The sequence below is a fragment of the Scomber japonicus genome, chromosome 15, assembly GCF_027409825.1.
Source record: "Scomber japonicus isolate fScoJap1 chromosome 15, fScoJap1.pri, whole genome shotgun sequence".
In the NCBI taxonomy this organism is placed as follows: domain Eukaryota; kingdom Metazoa; phylum Chordata; class Actinopteri; order Scombriformes; family Scombridae; genus Scomber; species Scomber japonicus.
In genome coordinates this window covers 1,914,535-1,938,208 of record NC_070592.1, presented here as the reverse complement: position 1 = coordinate 1,938,208, position 23,674 = coordinate 1,914,535, and the positions used below count along the sequence as shown (strand labels likewise).

The 23,674-nt window shown below is 44.5% G+C and overlaps 1 long non-coding RNA gene across 1 annotated transcript; it reads right to left on the bottom strand.

Annotated features, from left to right (window-relative positions):
• Window positions 1-19,070, bottom strand: LOC128374402 (uncharacterized). Its single transcript, XR_008322986.1, has 4 exons — window positions 19,035-19,070; window positions 18,017-18,142; window positions 4,354-4,404; window positions 1-62 (listed from the first exon to the last, which is right to left on the bottom strand). It is a non-coding gene; the product is annotated as an uncharacterized LOC128374402 (long non-coding RNA).
• Window positions 19,071-23,674: the final 4,604 nt, after the last annotated feature.

Sequence of the window (23,674 nt, the reverse complement as noted above, 5' to 3'; positions counted from 1 at the left end):
TCATGGTTGAACAGAGAGGATCATGGGAAACAAAAATGGTCGGATGTTTGAGGCGTCGTCTCCTGGAGAGAGAAGAAGAGAAGAAGAGAGAGGAGCGTTTAGTTTAAAGGATGTCATTAAAAAGAGAAAAAAGGTTAAAGGAAGCAGAAGTAATTAGATTGTTTATTGTACATTACATAACACACACACACACACACACACACACACACACACACACACACACACACACACACACACACACACACACACACAGTGATGATGAGAGTCTGAAACACTTCTGATCATCACACTGAAGCAGCACAAACCTCTGAACTCTGCTGCTCAACAAGTTTTAAATGTGAGGAATGTTCATTAAAGTTAACCCTCCTGTTGTCCTCGAGTCAAGGAAGGAAGGAAGGGAGGAAGGAAGGGAGGAAGGAAGGAAGGGAGGACAGAGGAAATAAGGAAGGAAGGACGGCGGGAGGGAGGCAGAAAGGAAAAGTGGAAGGGAGGAAGGACGGAAAGAAGGAAGGCAGGACGATAGGGGGAGGACAGAAAGAAAGAAGGAGGGAGGGAGGAAAGAAGAAAGGGAAGGAAGGAAGGAAGGAAGGAAGGAAGGGAGAAAGGAAGGAAAGGAGGAAGGAAGGTAGGAAGGGAGGAAGGAAGGAAGGCTGGAGGGAGGCAGAAAGGAAAAGAGGAAGGGAGGAAGGACGGAAAGAAGGAAGGGAGGACGATAGGGGGGAGGACAGAAAGAAAGAAGGAGGGAGGGAGGAAAGAAGAAAGGGAAGGAAGGAAGGGAGGAAGGAAGGAAAGAAGGAGGGAGGGAGGAAGGAAGGACAGAAGGAAGGAAGAAAGGGGGACGGAGGAAGGAAAGAAGGAAGGAAAGAAAGAGAGAGGGAGGGAGGAAGGAAGGAAGGAAAGAAGGACGGAAGGAAGGAGGGAGGGAGGAAGGAAGCACAGAAGGAAGGAAGAAAGGGGGATGGAGGAAGAAAGGAAGGAAGGGAGGAAAGAGAGAAGGGGGAGGAAGGAAGGAAAGAAGGAGGGAAGGAAGGTGGGAGGGAGGGAGAAAGGAAAAGATGAAGGGACGAAGGAAGGAAAGAAGGACAGAGAAAAGAAGGAAGGGAGGAAGGTAGGGGGGAGGAAAGAAAGAGAGGAGGGAGGGAGGAAGGAAAGAAGGAAGGAAGGAAAGAAGGAGGGAGGGAGGAAGGAAGGACAGAAGGAAGGAAGAAAGGGGGACGGAGGAAGGAAAGAAGGAAGGAATGAAAGAGAGAGGGAGGAAGGAAGGAAGGAAAGAAGGACGGAAGGAAGGAGGGAGGGAGGAAGGAAGCACAGAAGGAAGGAAGAAAGGGGGATGGAGGAAGAAAGGAAGGAAGGGAGGAAAGAGAGAAGGGGGAGGAAGGAAGGAAAGAAGGAGGGAAGGAAGGTGGGAGGGAGGGAGAAAGGAAAAGATGAAGGGACGAAGGAAGGAAAGAAGGACAGAGGAAAGAAGGAAAGGAGCAAGGTAGGGGGGAGGAAAGAAAGAGAGGAGGGAGGGAGGAAGGAAAGAAGGAAGGAAGGATGGAGGATATAAGGAAGGAAGGAACAGTCAGAACACACAGGGTCAATTTGGTGAGAGAAACGCTGCTTCTTCACTTTCTCATCTACATTCATTCTCTAGCCTTCCTGATGTTTCGTCTGTGTGTGTGTGTGTGTGAGAGTGTGTGTGTGTGTGTGTGTGTGTGTGTGTGTGTGTGAGAGTGTGTGTGTGTGTGTGTGTGTGTGTGTGTGTGTGTGTGTGTGAGTGTCGCACATTTCCAAGAAACACCAGAAATTCTCGTTCTTTCTACAGACACACGGACTCAGAGTGTCTGCACTTAAACCAACAGTGTTATCTCTCTCACACACACACACACACACACACACACACACACACTCACACACACACACACACACACACACACACACACACACACACACACACACACAGTTTGCTCAGAGACGGCCTTGTAGCTGCTGCTTGACTAAACACACAGATAACAGCCGTCACCGAGGACGAGTCGCCTCCTTCAGGGACGTCCAGACCACGGGAGGGGGGGCTGGGGGGGGTAAACTGGAGGTAACCATAGCAACGGCACTCACAGGTGGAAAACAAACCCTGGTTCAAACACATGGTCAGTGTGTGTTAAGAGGCATAACGCTCTCTCAGCTGAATATTTAATCTGACAGTCTGAGGACTCAAAGCTCTTAATGATTCATTCAACACAACCATGAGAACCAGAACTCAGCACCACTCCCCTGGCTCCCGGTCTTATCAAACACCCCCCCCCCCCCCCCCTCCACATATCCGGCGAGCAGCACTCACTCAAAGGATGCTTCATGAAATATCAGAAAATGTGTAAAAATGTCTCTGAATGTTTCTAAAGCTAAGAAATATCCAGTTTATTGAAGCTGGACTCAGAGACTAAAAATGATTAATGGATAATTAATGTAGTCGTAAAGCTAATTAATTAATTGATGAATTGACGAATGGTTGCAGCTCTAAAGCCCAATTTCCACCGGGTCCGTCAGCGGCCTGTTACAGCTGCGCCGCGGTTACTGGAGCTGATCGGTACCACTATAACCAATGAGAGTGTTTCCATCAGCAGTCTCAGCAGCTATCAATCCGCAGCATTTCTATTTTTGACGGAGCCGTTTGTAACTTGCAACAAGCTCAACAGAGCAGATTGCACCAGACAGGAAGTCAGACACTGAATCGGCATAATAAAACTTCCGTCTTTCAAAATAAAACAACCCGTGCAGCCTCCCGATCGTATTTCAGCAACAAACAGGAATAACCCAGATAAAGACTCCATCTAGCTACGTAGCTACTGACACATGACATCAGCACAAACATCTAAGAAAATTACCAAATCAACCAAAATTGAGCAAGTTAACATTTAGTTGTGCTGCTACTACAGTAATTACAGTAGACTAGCTACTACAGTAATTACGGTACACTAGCTACTACAGTAATTACGGTACACTAGCTACTACAGTAATTACGGTAGAATAGCTACTACAGTAATTACGGTAGACTAGCTACTACAGTAATTACAGTAGACTAGCTACTACAGTAATTACGGTAGACTAGATACTACAGTAATTACGGTAGACTAGCTACTACAGTAATTACAGTGGACTAGCTACTACAGTAATTACGGTAGACTAGCTACTACAGTAATTACGGTAGACTAGCTACTACAGTAATTACGGTACACTAGCTACTACAGTAATTACGGTAGACTAGCTACTACAGTAATTACGGTAGACTAAAGGCACTTGTTCAGATTTGATTGGGCTGCCGTAATTACTGTATTAACAGAGCAACTTTATTTTAAAAAGCAGATTTCTCTCCCAGAGCTCCGCTGCTGTAACGCTGCCGGTGTGAGTTGACGCCGGGCAGAGGACGGAGCTAGACCGTAGCGTTGCTGTTCCGCGCCGCTGACGGAGCCGGTGGAAACCCTCAGTAACGGTGACTTTGCTGTTTGTATGAACTTTAACTGAAACTGCTGACTCTGCAGTTTCTGAGGATTTTATTGCTCTGAAGTTTCCACAAAACAAACAGAAATGACATTTAAAGAGCAGAGTCGTCATCTTCATCATCACCACCACCACCACAACCACCACCACCATCATCATCATAACCCTCCTGCAGATTGTCTGTGTTTTCTGGACACCGTGTATCTGTTTCTTCTTTCCTTCCTTCTGTCTGTCCTTCCTCCTTCCTTCCTTCCTTCCTTCCTCCCTCCCTCCCTCCTTCCGTCCTCCCTCCCTCCCTCCTTCCTTCCGTCCTGCCTTCCTTCCCTCCCTCCTTCTTTCCTTCCTTCCTTCCTCCCTCCCTCCTTCCTTCCTTCTTTCCTTTCCTCCTTCTTTCCTTCCTTCCTTCCTCCCTCCGTCCATTCTTCCTTCTTCCTCCTTAACTTCCTCCTTTCCTTCCTTCTCCCTCCCTTCCATCCTTCCTTCCTCCTCCCTACCTTCTTCCCTCCCTTCCTTGACTCGAGGACAACAGGAGGGTTAAGTACGCTGCACCTGCTGCTTGGAATGCATTGCAGAAAACTTTAAAGCTAAAGGAGCTCATCAACCCTCCGTGTGAGAGCCATTGGAGCGGCCACATATCGCACCTGTTCTTGTCTCAATGTAAATCCTGGGGTTTAGGGTTTAGCCCTGCTGCTTTTCTTCTGCATGTATTTTATTGTCTCTGTGTTGTGTGAGTTTTCTGTGTATTCTTAATTGTGTAACTTTCCTACAGTATGCTGCTGTCTTGGCTTCTTGGCTCCCCTTGGAAAAGAGGTCATTGTATCTCAACGGGGCCGACCTGGTTAAATAAAGGCAAATAAAATAAAATCGGAGACTCACCAGCAGAGAAAAACAGGAACTTCTTCCTTCTTTTAGTACGGAGACTCGACCCTGAGAAGAGAAGAGAAAACAGGAGATTAGAGGAGAAGATATTTCCACAATCAGCTGTTCTGACATTCAGCTGGAACGAACTCGGAGTTCCAACAAGAATAAATATTTTTATTATTATTAAAAGATAAACGGAGCCTGGCTGCAAATGTTTTATCATCACGTTAAAGACTCAGAGCTGACACACCGAATCTGACAGCTGCTTGATTCCCTTCACATACTTCACACATGACCTCATCCCACACACACACACACACACACACACACACACACAGACACCTAAACACACACACACACACACACACACACACACACACACACAGATGAGGAAAAATCAGTTTGAGAAGAAGGAAGGGAGGAAGGTAGGGGGGAGGAAGGACAGAGAGAAGGAGGGAGGAAGGAAAGAAGGAAGGAAGGAAGGAAAGAAGGTAGGGAGGGAGGGAGGAAGGAAGGACAGAGAGATGGACGGAGGAAGGAAGGAAAGAAAGAAGGAAGGAAGCAAGGAAGGATGGAAGGAGGAGGGAGCAAAGAAAGAGGGGAGGAGGGGAAGAAGGAAGGAAAAATTAAAGAAAGAGGGAAGAAGGAAGGAAAGAAGGAAGGGAGGAAGGAAAGAAGGAACAGTCCAAAAAGAGAGATGGGGTCAATTTAACCCGGGAGGACGACACAAGGGTTAAAAAAACCTTCATGTAACCCTTTCATCCTTTTATATATACAATCATTAGTTGGGGCTGTAATTTAATTCATAAACAGGATTTTCTTTTATGAGCAAATATACAGTTATCGATCTTTAAAAGCTGCTCTGCGTGAAAAGGGCCTCGAGATCACTTCTGTTGTAATTTGGCGCCATATCAATAGACTTGAATAGAATATGGCAGCTGCTGGTAATTATGGGATCATTTTCAAATGTTACGGTGACACTAACATAAGCAGGTAAAGGTCATAAAGGCATGACTGTTAGGTTACCTGTCACACCAGAGCCAGCGAGCTTACACCAGTCAAACCGCTGGCTGCATTGTGTTGAGCTGGGCGTGTTTTTTATTACTCATTAAATCAGCTTTCCATTTATTAAAAGAAAAGAATGCACCGTTTGTTCAGTGACTCACTCGCTCTAATTCCTGTTCCGATAAGGTGACACAACCTATCAGCTTCTATTCATCATTCTGCACCATTTAAATCTCTTCAATCTCTTCATTGTTCTCCTTTTATTTCCGTTTAGAGCAATTCTTTCCATTTCTTTTTTTCAATCTTCGACTGTTTGGTTGCAAACTGCAGCAGCAAGACATCATGGAGGTCACTGCAGCAGCAAGACATCATGGAGGTCACTGCAGCAGCAAGACATCATGGACGTCAACGGCCACTACAGCAGCAAGACATCATGGAGGTCACACGGCCACTGCAGCAGCAAGACATCATGGAGGTCAATAGCCACTGCAGCAGCAAGACATCATGGAGGCCACTGCAGCAGCAAGACATCATGGACGTCAACGGCCACTACAGCAGCAAGACATCATGGAGGTCAACGGCCACTGCAGCAGCAAGACATCACGGAGGTCAACGGCCACTGCAGCAGCAAGACATCACGGAGGTCAAGCGGCCCTTGCAGCAGCAAGACATCATGGGGGTCAGACGGCCACTGCAGCAGCAAGACATCATGGAGGTCACACGGCCACTGCAGCAGCAAGACATCATGGAGGTCAAACGGCCACTGCAGCAGTAAGACATCATGGAGGTCAAACGGCCTCTGCAGCAGCAAGACAACATGGACGTCAACGGCCACTGCAGCAGCAAGACATCATGGAGGTCAAACAGCCACTGCAGCAGCAAGACATCATGGAGGTCAATGGCCACTGCAGCAGCAAGACATCATGGAGGTCAAAGGGCCACTGCAGCAGCAAGACATCATGGAGGTCAGACCGCCACTGCAGCAGCAAGACATCATGGACGCCAACGGCCACTGCAGCAGCAAGACATCATGGAGGTCAACGGCCACTGCAGCAGCAAGACATCATGGACGTCAGACCGCCACTACAGCAGCAAGACATCATGGAGGTCAGACCGCCACTGCAGCAGCAAGACATCATGGAGGTCAGACCGCCACTGCAGCAGCAGGACATCATGGAGGTCAACGGCCACTGCAGCAGCAAGACATCATGGACGTCAACGGCCACTGCAGCAGCAAGACATCATGGAGGTCCAACGGCCCCTGCAGCAGCAAGACATCATGGAGGTCAACGGCCACTGCAGCAGCAAGACATCATGGAGGTCTGCAGCAGCAAGACAACATGGACGTCAACGGCCACTGCAGCAGCAAGACATCAAGGACGTCAACGGCCACTGCAGCAGCAAGACATCATGGACGTCAAGCGGCCACTGCAGCAGCAAGACATCATGGAGGTCAAGCGGCCACTGCAGCAGCAAGACATCATGGAGGTCAGACGGCCACTGCAGCAGCAAGACATCATGGAGGTCACACGGCCACTGCAGCAGCAAGACATCATGGAGGTCAAGCGGCCACTGCAGCAGCAAGACATCATGGAGGTCACACGGCCACTGCAGCGGCAAGACATCATGGAGGTCAGACCGCCACTGCAGCAGCAAGACATCATGGAGGTCAACGGCCACTGCAGCAGCAAGACATCATGGAGGTCAACGGCCACTGCAGCAGCAAGACATCATGGAGGTCAGCGTCCACTGCAGCAGCAAGACATCATGGAGTTCAGACGGCCACTGCAGCAGCAAGACATCATGGAGGTCAGCGTCCACTGCAGCAGCAGCAAGACATCATGGAGGTCAACGGCCCCTGCAGCAGCAAGACATCATGGAGGTCAGACGGCCACTGCAGCAGCAAGACATCATGGGGGTCAGACGGCCTTTGCAGCAGCAAGACATCATGGGGGTCAGACGGCCTTTGCAGCAGCAAGACATCATAGAGGTCAAGCGGCCACTGCAGCAGCAAGACATCATGGAGGTCTGCAGCAGCAAGACATCATGGAGGTCAACGGCCACTGCAGCAGCAAGACATCATGGAGGTCAACGGCCACTGCAGCAGCAAGACATCATGGAGGTCACACGGCCACTGCAGCAGCAAGACATAATGGAGGTCAGACCGCCACTGCAGCAGCAAGACATCATGGAGGTCACACGGCCACTGCAGCAGCAAGACATCATGGAGGCCACTGCAGCAGCAAGACATCATGGAGGTCCAACGGCCACTGCAGCAGCAAGACATTATGGAGGTCAACGGCCACTGCAGCAGCAAGACATCATGGAGGTCAAGTGGCCACTGCAGCAGCAAGACATCATGGAGGTCAAGCGGCCACTGCATCAGCAAGACATCATGGAGGTCAGAAGGCCACTGCAGCAGCAAGACATCATGGGTGTCAACGGCCACTGCAGCAGCAAGACATCATGGAGGTCAAGCGGCCACTGCAGCAGCAAGACATCATGGAGGTCAGAGGGCCACTGCAGCAGCAAGACATCATGGACGTCAAACGGCCACTGCAGCAGCAAGACATCATGGAGGTCAAGTGGCCCCTGCAGTCTTTCTTCACAATAAATGTAGAGTGAAGGGTCGAAAAGAAGCAGCGAGCGACACAAAAATGCGAGCTGGAGAGGAAGACGAGTGCGGACATGACGGTGACATTCCTGCCATTCATTCTCTGAGGAACGAGCCTCGCCCTCCTTGCAGCTCCGCTTCCCGTCAGACGTTCGTTTTCAGGTGTGAGACAGGTGACAAACTTCAGACATTCTCACCTGATTCTTCACACTTGATGCTGCGTTCAGGGACCTTAAAGTTTAAAGCAGCTGAAATGTTTGGACGGATGGGAATGGATAAAAGCGTCCATGTGGTGCGTTTGATGACTGTTTGCTGGAGTTAATAATAAAGATGAGAGATGTGGAAACCTCATTATCTGACTTGTAATTATCAGAGAGGGGTGTGACGTGAGCGGGTTTTCCCAGCTTGTTTTTCTGAACATGGAGCAGACAAAGAAGGAGGAGTCTGACTGGTTTTCTCTTCAATGTTTAATTAAACTGGATTTTTTGTTTTTTAACTCAACGCCTGAACCTTTCCTCTGTTGATCCGGCTGCTTTTTGAAAGATTCAAACAAACAAGTACAACATGACACTCAACCCACAGTGCTCATGTTAAATTCAGCAGCTCTCTCTGTGTGTGTAATTATCTTTAAACAAATAAAGCTTTTATCTGCGAAGTCTGTTCATCGGATTACAGAACGACCACAGAATGAACATCAGCTAAATTACAGACTGAAGAACCGGTTTGTTTTTATGCTCTGAGACTAAATTCAAAGAATGTGAGACAGATACAAACAAGCAAATATCTCCGACTCGCTCCTCCATCTTTGTTGTGTGGTACGGTTACCGTGGTAACAGCTTGTTGAGCTTCGAATCAAAACCTCTTGACTTTGTGCTACATTACAAACTTCTCAGGACAAAGTCAAGAGGTTTTGATACGAAGCTCAACAAGCTGGTGAAGCTGTAAACAGCGTTACTGCACATGCTCAGTAGCGTCGGACTCAAAAACATGATCATTGTTTCTGTTCTCTGTTTCTGTTCTTCAAAATAAAGGAACGTGTGACATGTTCCTTTGTATTGAAGAGTTTGTTCCTTTATCATGAAGGGTTTATTTTATTTTAAAGAATTAGTTCCTTTATTTTGAAGGGTTTGTTCCTTTATCATGAAGGGTTTATTTTATTTTAAAGAATTAGTTCCTTTATTTTGAAGGGTTTGTTTTATTTTAAAGAATTAGTTCCTTTATTTTGAAGGGTTTGTTTTATTTGGAATAATTTGTTCCTTTATTTGGAAGAGTTTGTTCCTTTATTTTGAAGGGTTTATTTTATTTTAAAGAATTAGCTCCTTTATTTTGAAAAGTTTGTTTTATTTGGAATAATTTGTTCCCTTATTTGGAAGAGTTTGTTCCTTTATTTTGAAGGGTTTGTTCTTTTATCATGAAGGGTTTGTTTTATTTTAAAGAGCTTGTTCCTTTATTTTGAAAAGTTTGTTATTTTATTTGGAAGAATTTGTTCCTTTATTTTAAAGAGCTAGTTCCTTTATTTTAAAGAGTTGTTCCTTTATTTTGAAGAGTTTGTGACATATTTTTAATAGTTTTAGAATAACAACATAGGAATAAGAGATATGAGACTTTGATACAAACACAATACTTGTTCATTGTTGGTTTAGGAACTGCCTCGTCTTATCTCCCTGTCTCTTTTTTATGTTTTATCGCACCAATAAAAAAATTAAAATGAAATTATATTATAATGTATAACTGATTGTAAGGATGTAAATAAGTCTGGAGAAGCGTTTCCCAGAGGAGGCAATAAAGAAGTCTATCTGATCTGATCTCATGCAGACTAAACAAAGCCCTCAGAAACAGGAAGCGCTGATTTAAAGATGATTTATCAGCGTTTTCAGGCTGCAGCTGCTTCTGTTAAATCAGCTTAATTATAACATGCTGCAGATCAAAGAGAGAATCAACTGTCTGTTTAAATGTTCAATGAATGAATGAATGCTGCCACACACACACTTCCTGCACACCTGAACACCTGAACCCCTCCCCCAACCACACACACACACACACACACACACACACACACACACACACACACACACATCCTGTTACAGAGGAGTCTCCCTGGCTGTGATTGACAGCAGCGGTGAGCGGAGAGTACAGGAATGCGGTCTGACTGTGTTTTCAAAATACCGAAACCCACACAGACGGGGGGAAGGTGTGTGTGTGTGTGTGTGTGTGTGTGTGTGTGTGTGTGTGTGTGTGTAGACAGTGGGATGGTTAACTTGACCTAGAACAAGAACCGAAGACATAAAGCCAGAAGTCATTTTCTACATAAACCTGTTTGTGTTTAACCCTCCTGTTGTCCTCGAGTCAAGGAAGGAAGGGAGGAAAGAAGGAAGGAAGGAAGGATGGAGGAAAGAAGGAAGGAAGGAAGGTATGACGGAGGGAGAAAGGAAGGGAGGACGGAAGGAAGGGAGGAAGGAAGGAAAGAAGGAAGGAAGGGAGAAAAGAGAGAGGAAGGGAGGAAGATGGGTGAGGAAAGAAAGAGAGAAGGGGGGAGGGAGGAAGGGAGGAAGGAAAGGAAGGAAGGAAGGAAGGAAGGAGAGAAGGAAAGAAGGAGGGAGGGAGGAAGGAAAGGAAGGAAAGAATGAAGGAGGGAGGAAGGAAGGAAGGAAGGGAGGAAGGAAGGAAAGAAGGACGTAAGGGAGAAAAGAGAGAGGAAGGGAGGAAGATGGGGTGAGGAAAGAAAGAGAGAAGGGGGGAGGGAGGAAGGGAGGAAGGAAAGGAAGGAAGGAAGGAGAGAAGGAAAGAAGGAGGGAGGGAGGAAGGAAAGGAAGGAAAGAATGAAGGAGGGAGGAAGGGAGGAAAGAAGGAAGGTAGGAGGGAGGGAGGGAGAGAGGGAGGGAGGGAGAGAGGGAGGGAGGAAGGAAGGAAGGGAGGAAGGAAGGAAAGAAGGACGTAAGGGAGAAAAGAGAGAGGAAGGGAGGAAGATGGGGGGAGGAAAGAAAGAGAGAAGGGGGGGAGGAAGGAAAGGAAGGAAGGAAGGAGAGAAGGAAAGAAGGAGGGAGGGAGTAAGGAAAGGAAGGAAAGAATGAAGGAGGGAGGAAGGGAGGAAAGAAGGAAGGTAGGAGGGAGGGAGGGAGAGAGGGAGGGAGGGAGGGAGGGAGGGAGGGAGGGAGGGCGGAGGGAAGGAAGGAAGGAAGGAAGGAAAGAAGGAAGGAAGGGAGAAAAGAGAGAGGAAAGGAGGAAGATGGGTGAGGAAAGAAAGAGAGAAGGGGGGAGGGAGGAAGGGAGGAAGGGAGGAAGGAAAGGAAAGAAGGAAGGAGAGAAGGAAAGAAGGAAGGAGGGAGGAAGGAAAGGAAGGAAAGAATGAAGGAGGGAGGAAGGGAGGAAAGAAGGAAGGTAGGAGGGAGGGAGGGAGAGAAGGAAGGAAGGAAGGAAAGTCTTTTACTGGAACCCAACAGGAGGGTTAATTGACTTCATTGTGTCGTCCTCTCATGCTAATGAAGAACTTACTGTATGTAAATGTCGGACGTTTGATGAATAACGTTTTGACTGTTTCCTGATTGTATCGGTTAAATCCTGACGTGACGGTTAGCGTTAGCGTCTCTCAGACTTCTCCTCTGAACTTCCTGTCTGCACCTGCAGCCGCCGCTGAGCTGACTGATTCACTGTTTTCTGGTTTTCCGGCTCATACGGGCTCATGTTTAATTTTATCACAGGACCGTATCTTTATTTTGTTTAGTGAAACCAGTCTGCGTCGCTCTCCCATGATGCCGTGCAGCAGGTGTGTGTGTGTCGTTTTGTTCCTCACACAGAACCGGTTTGAGCTCCAGACCTTCGGGACATCGTTGTGTAGTGAGCTCATTTCTTTCTCTAGCAGCCGTGTTTAACCCTTTATTGGGCAAATAATCATATTTGGTAACTTCTGTAAATATCCCAAAATATCCTTCCTTCCTTCCTTCCTTCCTTCCTTCCTTTCCTTCCTCCCTGCCTTCTTTCTTCCTTTCCTCTTTTCCTTTCTGCCTCCCTCGTTCCTTATTTCCTCCGTCCTTCCTTCCTTTCCTTACTTCCATCTGTTCTTCCTCCCTCCCTCCTTCTCTCCTCCCTTCCTCCCTCCTTCTTTCCTTCCTCCATCTCCCTTTCTTCTTCCTCCCTCCCTCCTTCTCTCCTCCCTTCCTTCTTTCCTTCCTCCATCCCCCTTTCTTCTTCCTTCCTTCCTTCTTCCCTTCCTCCCTCCCTCCTTCTCTCTTTCTTTCCTCCCCCCTACCTTCCTTCCTTCCTTCTTTCCTCCGTCCTTCCTTCCTTTCCTTCCTCCCTCCTTCCTTCCTTCCTTCCTTCCTTCCTTCCTTCCTTCCTTCCTTCCTTCCTTCCTTCCTTCCTTCCTTCCTCCCTCCCTTCCTTTCAATGAGTGTCCTATAAAGGGTTAAGGAGTGAAGGCTGCTGGTTTAACTGCAGCTTATCTTACTGCTTGCTGGATTCCAGTTTATTCCCAGTTTGACAAACGACACTCCCAGAAAAACCGGAATGAGCGAGATTCATATCAAGCGGCTGTGATGTAAACAAGATAATCTAGTGGGATCAGTTTAAAACAGCTTTAACATGAACTGTAGAGTTTATATATTAAATATGGTTCAACACCAAGTTAAATCTAATGTATTGATACTTGATTTTATAATTATCTGATGATTTATTTTGTTGGTTATCAAAGAAGAACATGTTTTTATTTTGCTTTTAAAATAATGTGGATGATTAATCAACATCAGAATTGTTGCAGATTAACTTCCTGTTGATCAATTAGGCGACTTACTGGCTCACTCTTTATAGATTTGGTTTGTTCTATTGTTGGTTTTATGAGCAGTGATGGTTTGATATGGACGCTGTCATATTTTACTGTCTTTATTTTTTATTGTTTAAATATTATAAAGTATCCTGACCACAAAGATCAAATCCATGCAGTCACAATAAAATGAGACTCACAACCTAACAGCATGTAATGTAATGCAAAACATGAGACTGTCTGTCAGCAGAGTTTTTATCTGTGTGTGTGTGTGTGTGTGTGTGTGTGTGTGTGTGTCTGTGTGTGTGTGTGTGTGTGTGTGCGTGCAGGTTATCACACAGAAGCATCTTAATGTCTGGAGATAGAAGCTGAATGTTATAGTTGGAACTTTTCTCTCCAGCTGTTTTTCCTCCTGGTTTGTTTTCGTCTTTCTTTCTTTCTTTCTTTCCTTTTCTGTTATGTTGTCTTTAACTTTCTTCTTTTTCTACTTCAGCTGTGTTATTGTGGGCTTATAAAATGAGACAGCTGTACCTAGTTGATCATGTGCTGAGTGCAACACAGAGGAAAGAAGGAAACATTTTCATATATGAGTCATTTTTGCTTAATTGTTCCTCACACTAAAATGGAAAATGAGATTAGCTGTTGGATTAAAAACATACTGATCCACGGAGTATCTGCTGGAATGAAAAGTTTGACCTGCTGGTGGCGCTAAAGGAAAAGTGAGAAGATCATCAAACAGGTCTGTAATAATTGTTGAGATATTTCCCTCAGAACTGCTCATATTACTGTCATGGTGGCGCTATAGGAAGAGCCAGAAGATCATCACAGTCTGCAGGATTCAACATGAACATCTGGAGGAGATTTCTTAGAGATCTATTAAATATTTGTAGAGATGTTTCACTCTGAACCAAAGAGGTGGAACATTAAATCAACATAGAGTCAGTGCTCGGCTGTCTGCTCCTCCTAAACCTCCAACAACACCAACATGAACCCAACACCGACCCTAAACAAAGGCCTCCTGTCGCCCCTGTCAACAGCGACGAGGACGACGATGAACACAAAATGATGAAGAGACGTACGAGCCAGTCAACCTGAGGCCCCCGGGGGTCTGAGAGGCTCCTCAACACCTAATCTACCCTGACACCCGATGACCCCCCATCGCATCACGGAAATCATCCGACAGCAGTTTGAACAGAGGACGTCGGGAGGGGTGGGGGGTTTGGGGGGTTGGGGGGTTGGGGGGGTGTTAACATTCACACCTGCTGAGACAATAAGAAGCAAACACTGCTTCTGCTTTTTTAACAAACTACCTGTCTGCTCTCAGCAGCTGCTTTAAGTTAGATCAACATGTGGGTCAGATATTGGTGAGAAGGTCAGACTGTCCAGACTCTGAGCTGTGCAAACATAGCACGTTTGTATTGCTGCAGAGTTTCAGCTCATTTCTTCATCCTAAGAATAAAACGGCGTTGCCCAACAGGAGATTGAGGAAAAGAGGAAAGTGAAGACGACTTTCCCCTCACAGGTAGCTTTAAAGTAAACAGACAGCAAGATTTCCAAATGATCATTAAGTGTGTTTATGTCTGTAATGATTCCTCCTGTTCATACTGAGCATTAGATCCTTCATAATGTTTACAATGGAAGTGATGGAGGACTAAATCCACAGTTCTCCTTCTGTATAAACATGGATTTAAAAGTTGATCTGGGCGGTGTTTAGCTCAGTGGCTAGAGCACCCGCCCCATCTGTTGAGGCTACAGTCCTCACTGCAGGCGACCCCGGTTTGAATCCTGCGCCGAGCGGTCCTATCTCTGCCTCCAGTTTCCTGTCTCTCTTTACTAACCTGTACATTAAAGGCAAACAGCCCAAAAAATATACTTTAAAAGTTAATATGAAGCTTCAGCGTCCAAATGAGTCAAATCTTCATCTTCTATGTTTCAACGTTACAGTGTTTTTAGTAGCAAAGTCTTTTTGTTACTATACTTCCACCACAGCTCAACAGGAAACACTAAGAGGGAATCTGATGCTAAAAAGACTGTAAATGTGTCAGAGACCTTTAAATTACTGTGGATTTGTCCTCCATCACTTCCATTGAAAGCATATTTGAATGAGATCTTTTAATAGTCAGTATGAACAGTAGGAATGCTGTTTTAACCCGTCCTCTAACAGGTAAACATCTGTGGATTTGAATTTCAGTGTGTTTGAGGGCGGCTACACCAAACTTCATGGTGTCAGATTCCTGCAGTGAGGAGTGTTGTGACCTGTCAGAGTCTGTCACTGACTCATCTGTTTGTTCTTTGTTTCAGGATGGCAGTGTCCTGTTGAGCTCCGCAGTGTGTTGAAATCTCACAGGATGTGGTGCAGGGATTACATCACTGCTGCTCGTTGGGGAAAATGCATCACTCACCCGTGCAAGATGTAATCTGATGCAGCTCGTCACACTCTATTTAATGTAAGGTGACAGACTTTTTAAAGTATGTTTACAGGTTTTGCAGTTGTAAAAAAATACGTTTAAAGCCCTTTGTGTCTCCAGAGGGAGCTGTGAGGACTATAGAGATTGAAAATGAGAAAGCAGTGCGGTTAGCAGACATGTGTAGCTCCTAATCTATGCTCATGGCTAACAGCTACATGCTACACACCACAATCTGCATGCTGGGTAACGAACACATGGCACTTTGGCTTGTAATTAGAAAGATGGATTGATTGTGATCCTTTATATGAAACACACAGTTGTAGGAGTGTGGTTCTAGTGTGACGACCTGCTCACCACCTCAGTAGGCTCAGTAGTGCTCATCACGTCGTCTGAAGCATTTTTCCAAAACAGACAAACCTACAATCATGTTTGCTTCATGCAGGTGTGAGTGTAGGTTTAAACATCATGTGAACAAGTGAATCAGTGCCTTCAGGAAAACACCGTCAGAAAATGTCATGTTTCATCAACGGCTTTGAGTGAAGCCATTCAGAAGAACTATAAACACTTTGTTTAGATTCTAGAAAATCAATCAGTCTTTATCTGTATAGGTCCAAATCACACCAAAGTCATCTCAAGGCTCTTTCCACATAGAGCAGGTCTAAACCGAACTCTTCAGGTTTCATTTAAAGAGACCCAACATTCCCACATGAGCAGCACTTGGTGACAGTGGAGAGAAAAAACTCCCTTTAACAGGAAGAACCCTCAGAACCAGACTCAGAGTGGGAGAACATCTTTTAACAGGAAGAACCCTCAGAACCAGACTCAGAGTGGGAGAACATCTTTTAACAGGAAGAACCCTCAGAACCAGACTCAGAGTGGGAGAACATCTTTTAACAGGAAGAACCCTCAGAACCAGACTCAGAGTGGGAGAACATCTTTTAACAGGAAGAACCCTCAGAACCAGACTCAGAGTGGGAGAACATCTTTTAACAGGAAGAACCCTCAGAACCAGACTCAGAGTGGGAGAACATCCTTTAACAGGAAGAACCCTCAGAACCAGACTCAGAGTGGGAGAACATCTTTTAACAGGAAGAACCCTCAGAACCAGACTCAGAGTGGGAGAACATCTTTTAACAGGAAGAACCCTCAGAACCAGACTCAGAGTGGGAGAACATCTTTTAACAGGAAGAACCCTCAGAACCAGACTCAGAGTGGGAGAACATCTTTTAACAGGAAGAACCCTCAGAACCAAACTCAGAGTGGGAGAACATCTTTTAACAGGAAGAACCCTCAGAACCAGACTCAGAGTGGGAGAACATCTGCCTGGACCGGTTGGAGTAGAGAGGAGAGAGAGGAAGGAAGGAGAGGAGAGGAGAGAGAGGAAGGAGAGGAGAGAGAGGAAGGAGAGGAAGGAGAGAGAGGAAGGAGAGGAGAGAGAGGAAGGAGAGAGAGGAGAGAGAGGAAGGAGAGGAGAGAGAGGAAGGAGAGAGGAGAGAGGAAGGAGAGAGAGAGAGGAAGGAGAGGAAGAGGAGGAGAGAGAGGAAGGAGAGGAGAGAGAGGAAGGAGAGGAGAGAGAAGCACATTGAAGGTCCAGGACTGGAATCTGTGATCCGGACATCTACAGGCCCAGATTACCTGTGAGACTAGAAAGCACAGACAACTCCGGAGAAGAAAAGAAAAAGTTTAAGAGCTTAAAATTAGTTTTAAAAAAACTGTCAAAATCGACTCGATAGGAGCCAGATTTTTCTTGGCTTTGAGTTTTATTGATTTTAAGAAACACTTTGATTCTCGTGCAAGTTTGCAGTGTTGATGAAGACATTTAACACTCGCCTGAGGCATGTTTTTTTTAGTGCTGCTACTTTGAAAGAAAGATGCTTTGTAGACACATGAAACTGTGAGAGCACTTCCAAAAGGTGAACAGTGCTAACAGTCTCATAGTCAGTTGCAACAGTGTCGGAGGGTGTGTTCAACATGTTGCAAGACGCTGAGGCGTACGAGGAATGAGGAGAATTTCCTCGATATGCAAACAGAGACAATCACAGATATGATAGACACACACACACACACACACACACACACACACACACACACACACACACACTCAGACAAAGAAGGTCAGATAACACACAGATATCTCTACTGTACGCATATAACCTTAAAACTCTGCAGCATGAAATCATGGAGGAAACAGCTGCAAAGAAAGTCGACACAAAGCTCTAAAAAGCTGCTACGACTCACACAATCACTGGCCAAAAGTATGTGGACACTCTTTTCTTCTGGGTTGAGTCTATAGAAGAGAAATCTTATCGCTAAAGCACAAAATTATACTGTCAAAGAACCTGAAACATGAGCCAGACACCAGAAAGTAAAGGCTGGTACAGCAGCAGATTAATGAGCACGGTGTCAGATTCACAAATGGCTGAAATCTACACATATGAGCACTCTGTCTAATACTATATACATCTAATAATACGAGGGTTAGGGGTACGACACAGTGTGCAGAGGCCTGTTTTTGTATCGTCAGCTTCTCTACATTAAGTCCTGAGAAATCTCGAAGAAGTTCATTACCTTTACTTTAATGACAGAGCCTGGATCGCTGACTTTTAGAGATTTTTAATGAATCTTACTGATTGCCCTTTCGTTGGGGACACTTGTTTCTGCTCATGTCTTTACAGATTCTACAGATTTTGTAGATTTCTTTGGTGATTTCCATCAGAATGAATGCAATTGTTTTATGATTTGCATGTTTTAATTCTGCTGCTTTGTATGACTCACTGAAGATTATTATTTGTATTATTCAGGCTCAGTCAGCGAGCTCCTGAACACCAAAAACCCCCAAAACAGACGTTGTGTTCTGGTCGATCCAGCGGACAGATATAATAAAAAGGTACTTACGGTACTTTCTGTCTGCAGTAAATGATTAAGCCGATGGCGGCTCCCAGGCCACGAGGATGGCGATGACGATTCCAGCGATGGCTCCGTCTGAGAGACCTTCGGGTTCGACATCCAGCGCTCCCTCCTCTGTAAAAAAAACAACATGGTTTAATGTGTGAATCTGAGCTGAGACATCATGACCCATCTGCAGAAATCAGAGCAGTAATTTCATAGATGTTAACGCAAATACTGCAAAAACCAGTGTATGAGATGCAGCTTTAATGTGAAGTGGGTTGTATCCTTTACTCTTTACTGCTAAGTCATCTGCTAGTTTGAACTGCTGCCATGTGTAAGAGCTTTATTTCTACCACAGATGAGGAAATGAACACAAGCCCTGATCTGATAATGGATGCTGGTTTGGTGAGTGAAGCGTTGAACTGATCTCTCTGATAATGTACACTCTCACATTACACATTATATGATGCATCATTTTAAAGATGCAGCAGAATCAAAAAATACATGGTGCAACATATAATGATCGGGGCGGGGGGGGTGGGGGGGGGGGGGGGGGGGGGTATAATATTTACAGCCATTCATGCTTGTAGGTAATGGGCGAATAAAGCAAACCTTAAGAGTCTAAATAAATGAATAAATTGCTGAATATTAGAAAATCACACAAACTGAAAATCACTATTAGTGTTCACATCGACTGCTCAGTTTAAGAAATGCAACACACAGTCATTTAGAAACATATTATTAAATGTTTTGAAGACATTTTTTGCTGATTTGCTTGTTATTTTTCTGGTTTTATGTTGTGTTTTATCTGATATATTGTCATCAGATTTTTTGGAACTCTTATGTATAATATAAATATCCTAATGGAATAAAGGCCATAAATAGGTCTCTGTATTTAGTGTCAGTCTGTTTCTGAGCTGATTGATGGATCGATGCATTTAATTTAGTAAATCTTGTCCATTTATTCCTGAGGCTGATAGTCTGGATCATATGTTTTTACACAGACTACAGACGTGGTTCTTACCTTTGACGGACACAGTGAAGGTCCTACTCATGGACTGGCCGGTGACGGCGTTCTTCGCCTCACACGTGTACGTTCCAGTGTTCTTGTAACTGGCCTTCTCAATGACATACTTGGCCGTTGTGATTCCGGTTGCTGTGCCGTTAAACTTCCAGGTGAAGGTGGCGGCTGGGACGGACTCAGAGGAGCACTTGATCTCAATGGGGTCTTTCACTTCGACTTCAGATTGACCTTCCATGAAGATGGAGGCAGGACCGTCTGGAGACAAAAAGAAAGAAGAATGATATTTAATCAATAACTAACAGCAACACATTCAGAGATTAATGTGGAAACACTCAAACCTGTTTCCCCCCAAAGACACAGAAAAGTGTTTCAGTTGCTATGGTTTCATATTTATACATAAAGTACAGCCATAAAACACTCAAATCCTCCTACAGTAAAAGTACTGCAGTATTATAGTGATGTAGTATGCAGTATTACAGTAAAAGTACTGCAGTATTATAGTGATGTAGTATGCAGTATTACAGTTAAAGTACTGCAGTATTATAGTGATGTAGTATGCAGTATTACAGTAAAAGTACTGCAGTATTATAGTGATGTAGTATGCAGTATTACAGTAAAAGTACTGCAGTATTATAGTGATGTAGTATGCAGTATTTCAGTAAAAGGACTGCAGTATTATAGTGATGTAGTATGCAGTATTACAGTAAAAGTACTGCAGTATTATAGTGATGTAGTATGCAGTATTACAGTAAAAGTACTGCAGTATTATAGTGATGTAGTATACTACTTTATATACAGTTAGCTAGTTTATACTACTTTATATACAGTTAGCTAGTTTATACTACTTTATATACAGTTAGCTAGTTTATACTACTTTATATACAGTTAGCTAGTTTATACTACTTTATATACAGTTAGCTAGTTTACACTACTTTATATACAGTTAGCTAGTTTATACTACTTTATATACAGTTAGCTAGTTTATACTACTTTATATACAGTTAGCTAGTTTATACTACTTTATATACAGTTAGCTAGTTTATACTACTTTATATACAGTTAGCTAGTTTATACTACTTTATATACAGTTAGCTAGTTTACACTACTTTATATACAGTTAGCTAGTTTATACTACTTTATATACAGTTAGCTAGTTTATACTACTTTATATACAGTTAGCTAGTTTATACTACTTTATATACAGTTAGCTAGTTTATACTACTTTATATATGGTTAGCTAGTTTATACTACTTTATATACAGTTAGCTAGTTTATACTACTTTATATATAGTTAGCTAGTTTACACTACTTTATATACAGTTAGCTAGTTTATACTACTTTATATACAGTTAGCTAGTTTATACTACCTTATATACAGTTAGCTAGTTTACACTACTTTATATACAGTTAGCTAGTTTATACTACTTTATATATGGTTAGCTAGTTTATACTACTTTATATACAGTTAGCTAGTGTATACTACTTTATATACAGTTAGCTAGTTTAGTCCAGTGGTTCCCAACCTAGGGGTGGGGCCCCTCCAAAGGGTCAGCAGGTAAATGTGAGGGCTGCTGAGATGATTAATGGGAAAGAAGAAAAAACAAAGTTCTGATTCACAAATGTGTTTTCAGTTTTTGGACTTTTTCTCTAATCTTTGATTTTTGCTGAAATATTGGATCATTTGAACATTTATTGAAATGAAAGCATGTGAGAAGTTTAGAGGGAAGAATCAGTATTTGGTGGAGCTGTTAACAACTCATAGACATCTGACATGTGAGCCGACTACACACTGCTGACTGGTTTCATCTTTAACAATGTGTTGTATTTTAAAAGCTTGTTATATTATCCATTGTGTTGGTGTTGTGTTCACGACGTTTAAGCTCTTTTGTTTTTGTACAAAACATTTACGTATAAAATGTAAAGTAATGAGAGATCCGGCTCATCTGAGAGAATTCATCTTTGTCTGTTTACCTGTTCATTTTTACTACATGGTTACGAAGAAGCTTCTTTGCTGTTAATCTGGACTCAGAGTCAGTTTTGTAGACATGTGAATGAGTCGTAGTAATAAAAGAGCAATAAAACTAAATCAATGCCAGGAGAAGCAAACACTCCTCACACTGCAGAGTTATAAATGCTTCCAGACACACGCTCACGTCTCTCAGCTAAACAAACACTCACAGTTGACCATCATCTTGTAGGAGGCTTTCTCTGAGCTGATGGGATTGGACAGCTGACACGTGAACTCTCCGTTGTCATCCTTCTGCAGCGGCTCGATCTTCACCGAGGTCTTGTCGGCGGAGAACACGACGCGGGTGCTGGCGACCAGAGGCTTCCCGTCCTTCAGCCATTCCCTGGTCTTCACCGTGCCGCCCGTTGCCTGGCAGCTCAGGTTGGCTGAGCTGTTCCCGGCCATGAGCGTCTCAGTGGGAGCCGGACCGGTGACGCTGACGCCTGAGACGGGCTCTGTGAACACGGAGGTGACAGAGAGACACTTTAATCATGTTATACAACGTTATACAACTTAAACTTTAAAGCAGAGTTTGTCTCCATTGATCTGTTGAAAGAGGATTCACACATTTTCTTCTAAACACATTAAATAGGTCATAAATGTATTTCTAAAAAAAGGTGTAAAAAGCATTTCAACCATTTAGATTTGAATTGTGGAGCTAGGATTAGCATAAACCCGCCCCTGCTGCTGTAGAGGTAGAAATACATTCAGCACACACTACTACTACTACAGTCTACAGTTAGCCAGTTAGCCGCTGAGTTAGCCGCCGAGCTAGCAGCTTAGTTAGCCGCCGAGCTAGCAGCTTAGTTAGCCGCCGAGCTAGCAGCTTAGTTAGCCGCCGAGCTAGCAGCAGAAAGCTCTCAGACGTAGCGTCCATGTTTCTGGTAGAGGTGGTGACTTTGATTGACAGGTGACACTTGGTAGGGGGCGGGGCTTCAGAGGCTGATTTTTACACAACTTTGAAGCCTAATTTCATATATTTGGAGATTTTTTTAATCGTTCAAATTTGGCAGGGTGGTTAACAACACACTTTTCTGTGGTATGTCAAACTCAGAACACATATTTATTCTTATTTTACATTCTGACTTTAAGGATTCGTGACATCACAGCTAGTCTGGAGCCAATCGTGGTCCAGTATCCGACTTATGTAAGTGAGATGAGGAAACTTGAACAGAGAGAATGAACTTTACAGCGAAGGACGAGACATCTAAACATTTATAGACTCATAGATTCTGGGGGTTTCTTCATGAATATGTTAATAAAACCAGCTCAGGTGTTTCCCCTGAAGTCTTCATAGGTTTGTGCTGTTAGGGTTAAGGTTAGATATCATGATATGAGACTAGATATCGTCTTAGAGTTTGGATATTGTGATGTTGTGACATGGCAGAAGTGTCTTTTTTCCTTCCCTCCCTCCCTCCTTTCCTTCCTCCTTCATTCCTTCCTACCTTCCTTCCTTCCTTCCTTCATTCCTCCCTCCTTCCTTCCCTCCCTCCCTCCTTTCCTTCCTCCCTTCCTTCTCTCCTAATTTCCTTCCTCTTTTCGTCCTCATTCCATTTCCTTCCTTCCTTCCTCCCTTCCTTCTCTCCTAATTTCCTTCCTCTTTTCGTCCTCATTCCTTTCCTTTCCTTCCCTCCTTCCTCCCTACTCCTTTCCTTCCTTCATTCCTTCCTCCCTTCCTTACTCCTTTCCTCCCTCCCTTCCTTACTCCTTTCCTCCCTACTCCTTTCCTTCCTCCTTAATTCCTTCCTACCTTCCTTCTCTCCTTCCTTCCTCCTTCATTCCTTCCTACCTTCCTTCTCTCCTTCCTTCCTTCCTTCCTTCCTTCCTTCATTCCTCCCTCCTTCCTTCCCTCCCTCCCTCCTTTCCTTCCTCCCTTCCTTCTCTCCTAATTTCCTTCCTCTTTTCATCCTTATTCCATTTCCTTCCTTCCTTCCTCCCTTCCTTCTCTCCTAATTTCCTTCCTCTTTTCGTCCTCATTCCTTTCCTTTCCTTCCCTCCTTCCTTCCTTCCTCCCTACTCCTTTCCTTCCTTCATTCCTTCCTCCCTTCCTTACTCCTTTCCTCCCTACTCCTTTCCTTCCTCCTTAATTCCTTCCTACCTTCCTTCTCTCCTTCCTTCCTCCTTCATTCCTTCTCTCCTTCCTTCCTTCCTTCCTTCATTCCTTCCTTCCTCCTTTCCTCCCTCCCTCCCTCCCTCCTTTCTCCTTTCCTTCCTCCCTTCCTTCTCTCCTAATTTCCTTCCTCTTTTCATCCTTATTCCATTTTCTTCCTTCCTTCCTTCCTCCCTTCCTTCTCTCCTAATTTCCTTCCTCTTTTCGTCCTCATTCCTTTCCTTTCCTTCCCTCCTTCCTTCCTTCCTCCCTACTCCTTTCCTTCCTTCATTCCTTCCTCCCTTCCTTACTCCTTTCCTCCCTCCCTTCCTTACTCCTTTCCTCCCTACTCCTTTCCTTCCTCCTTAATTCCTTCCTACCTTCCTTCTCTCCTTCCTTCCTCCTTCATTCCTTCCTACCTTCCTTCTCTCCTTCCTTCCTTCCTTCCTTCATTCCTTCCTTCCTCCTTTCCTCCCTCCCTCCCTCCTTTCTCCTTTCCTTCCTCCCTTCCTTCTCTCCTAATTTCCTTCCTCTTTTCATCCT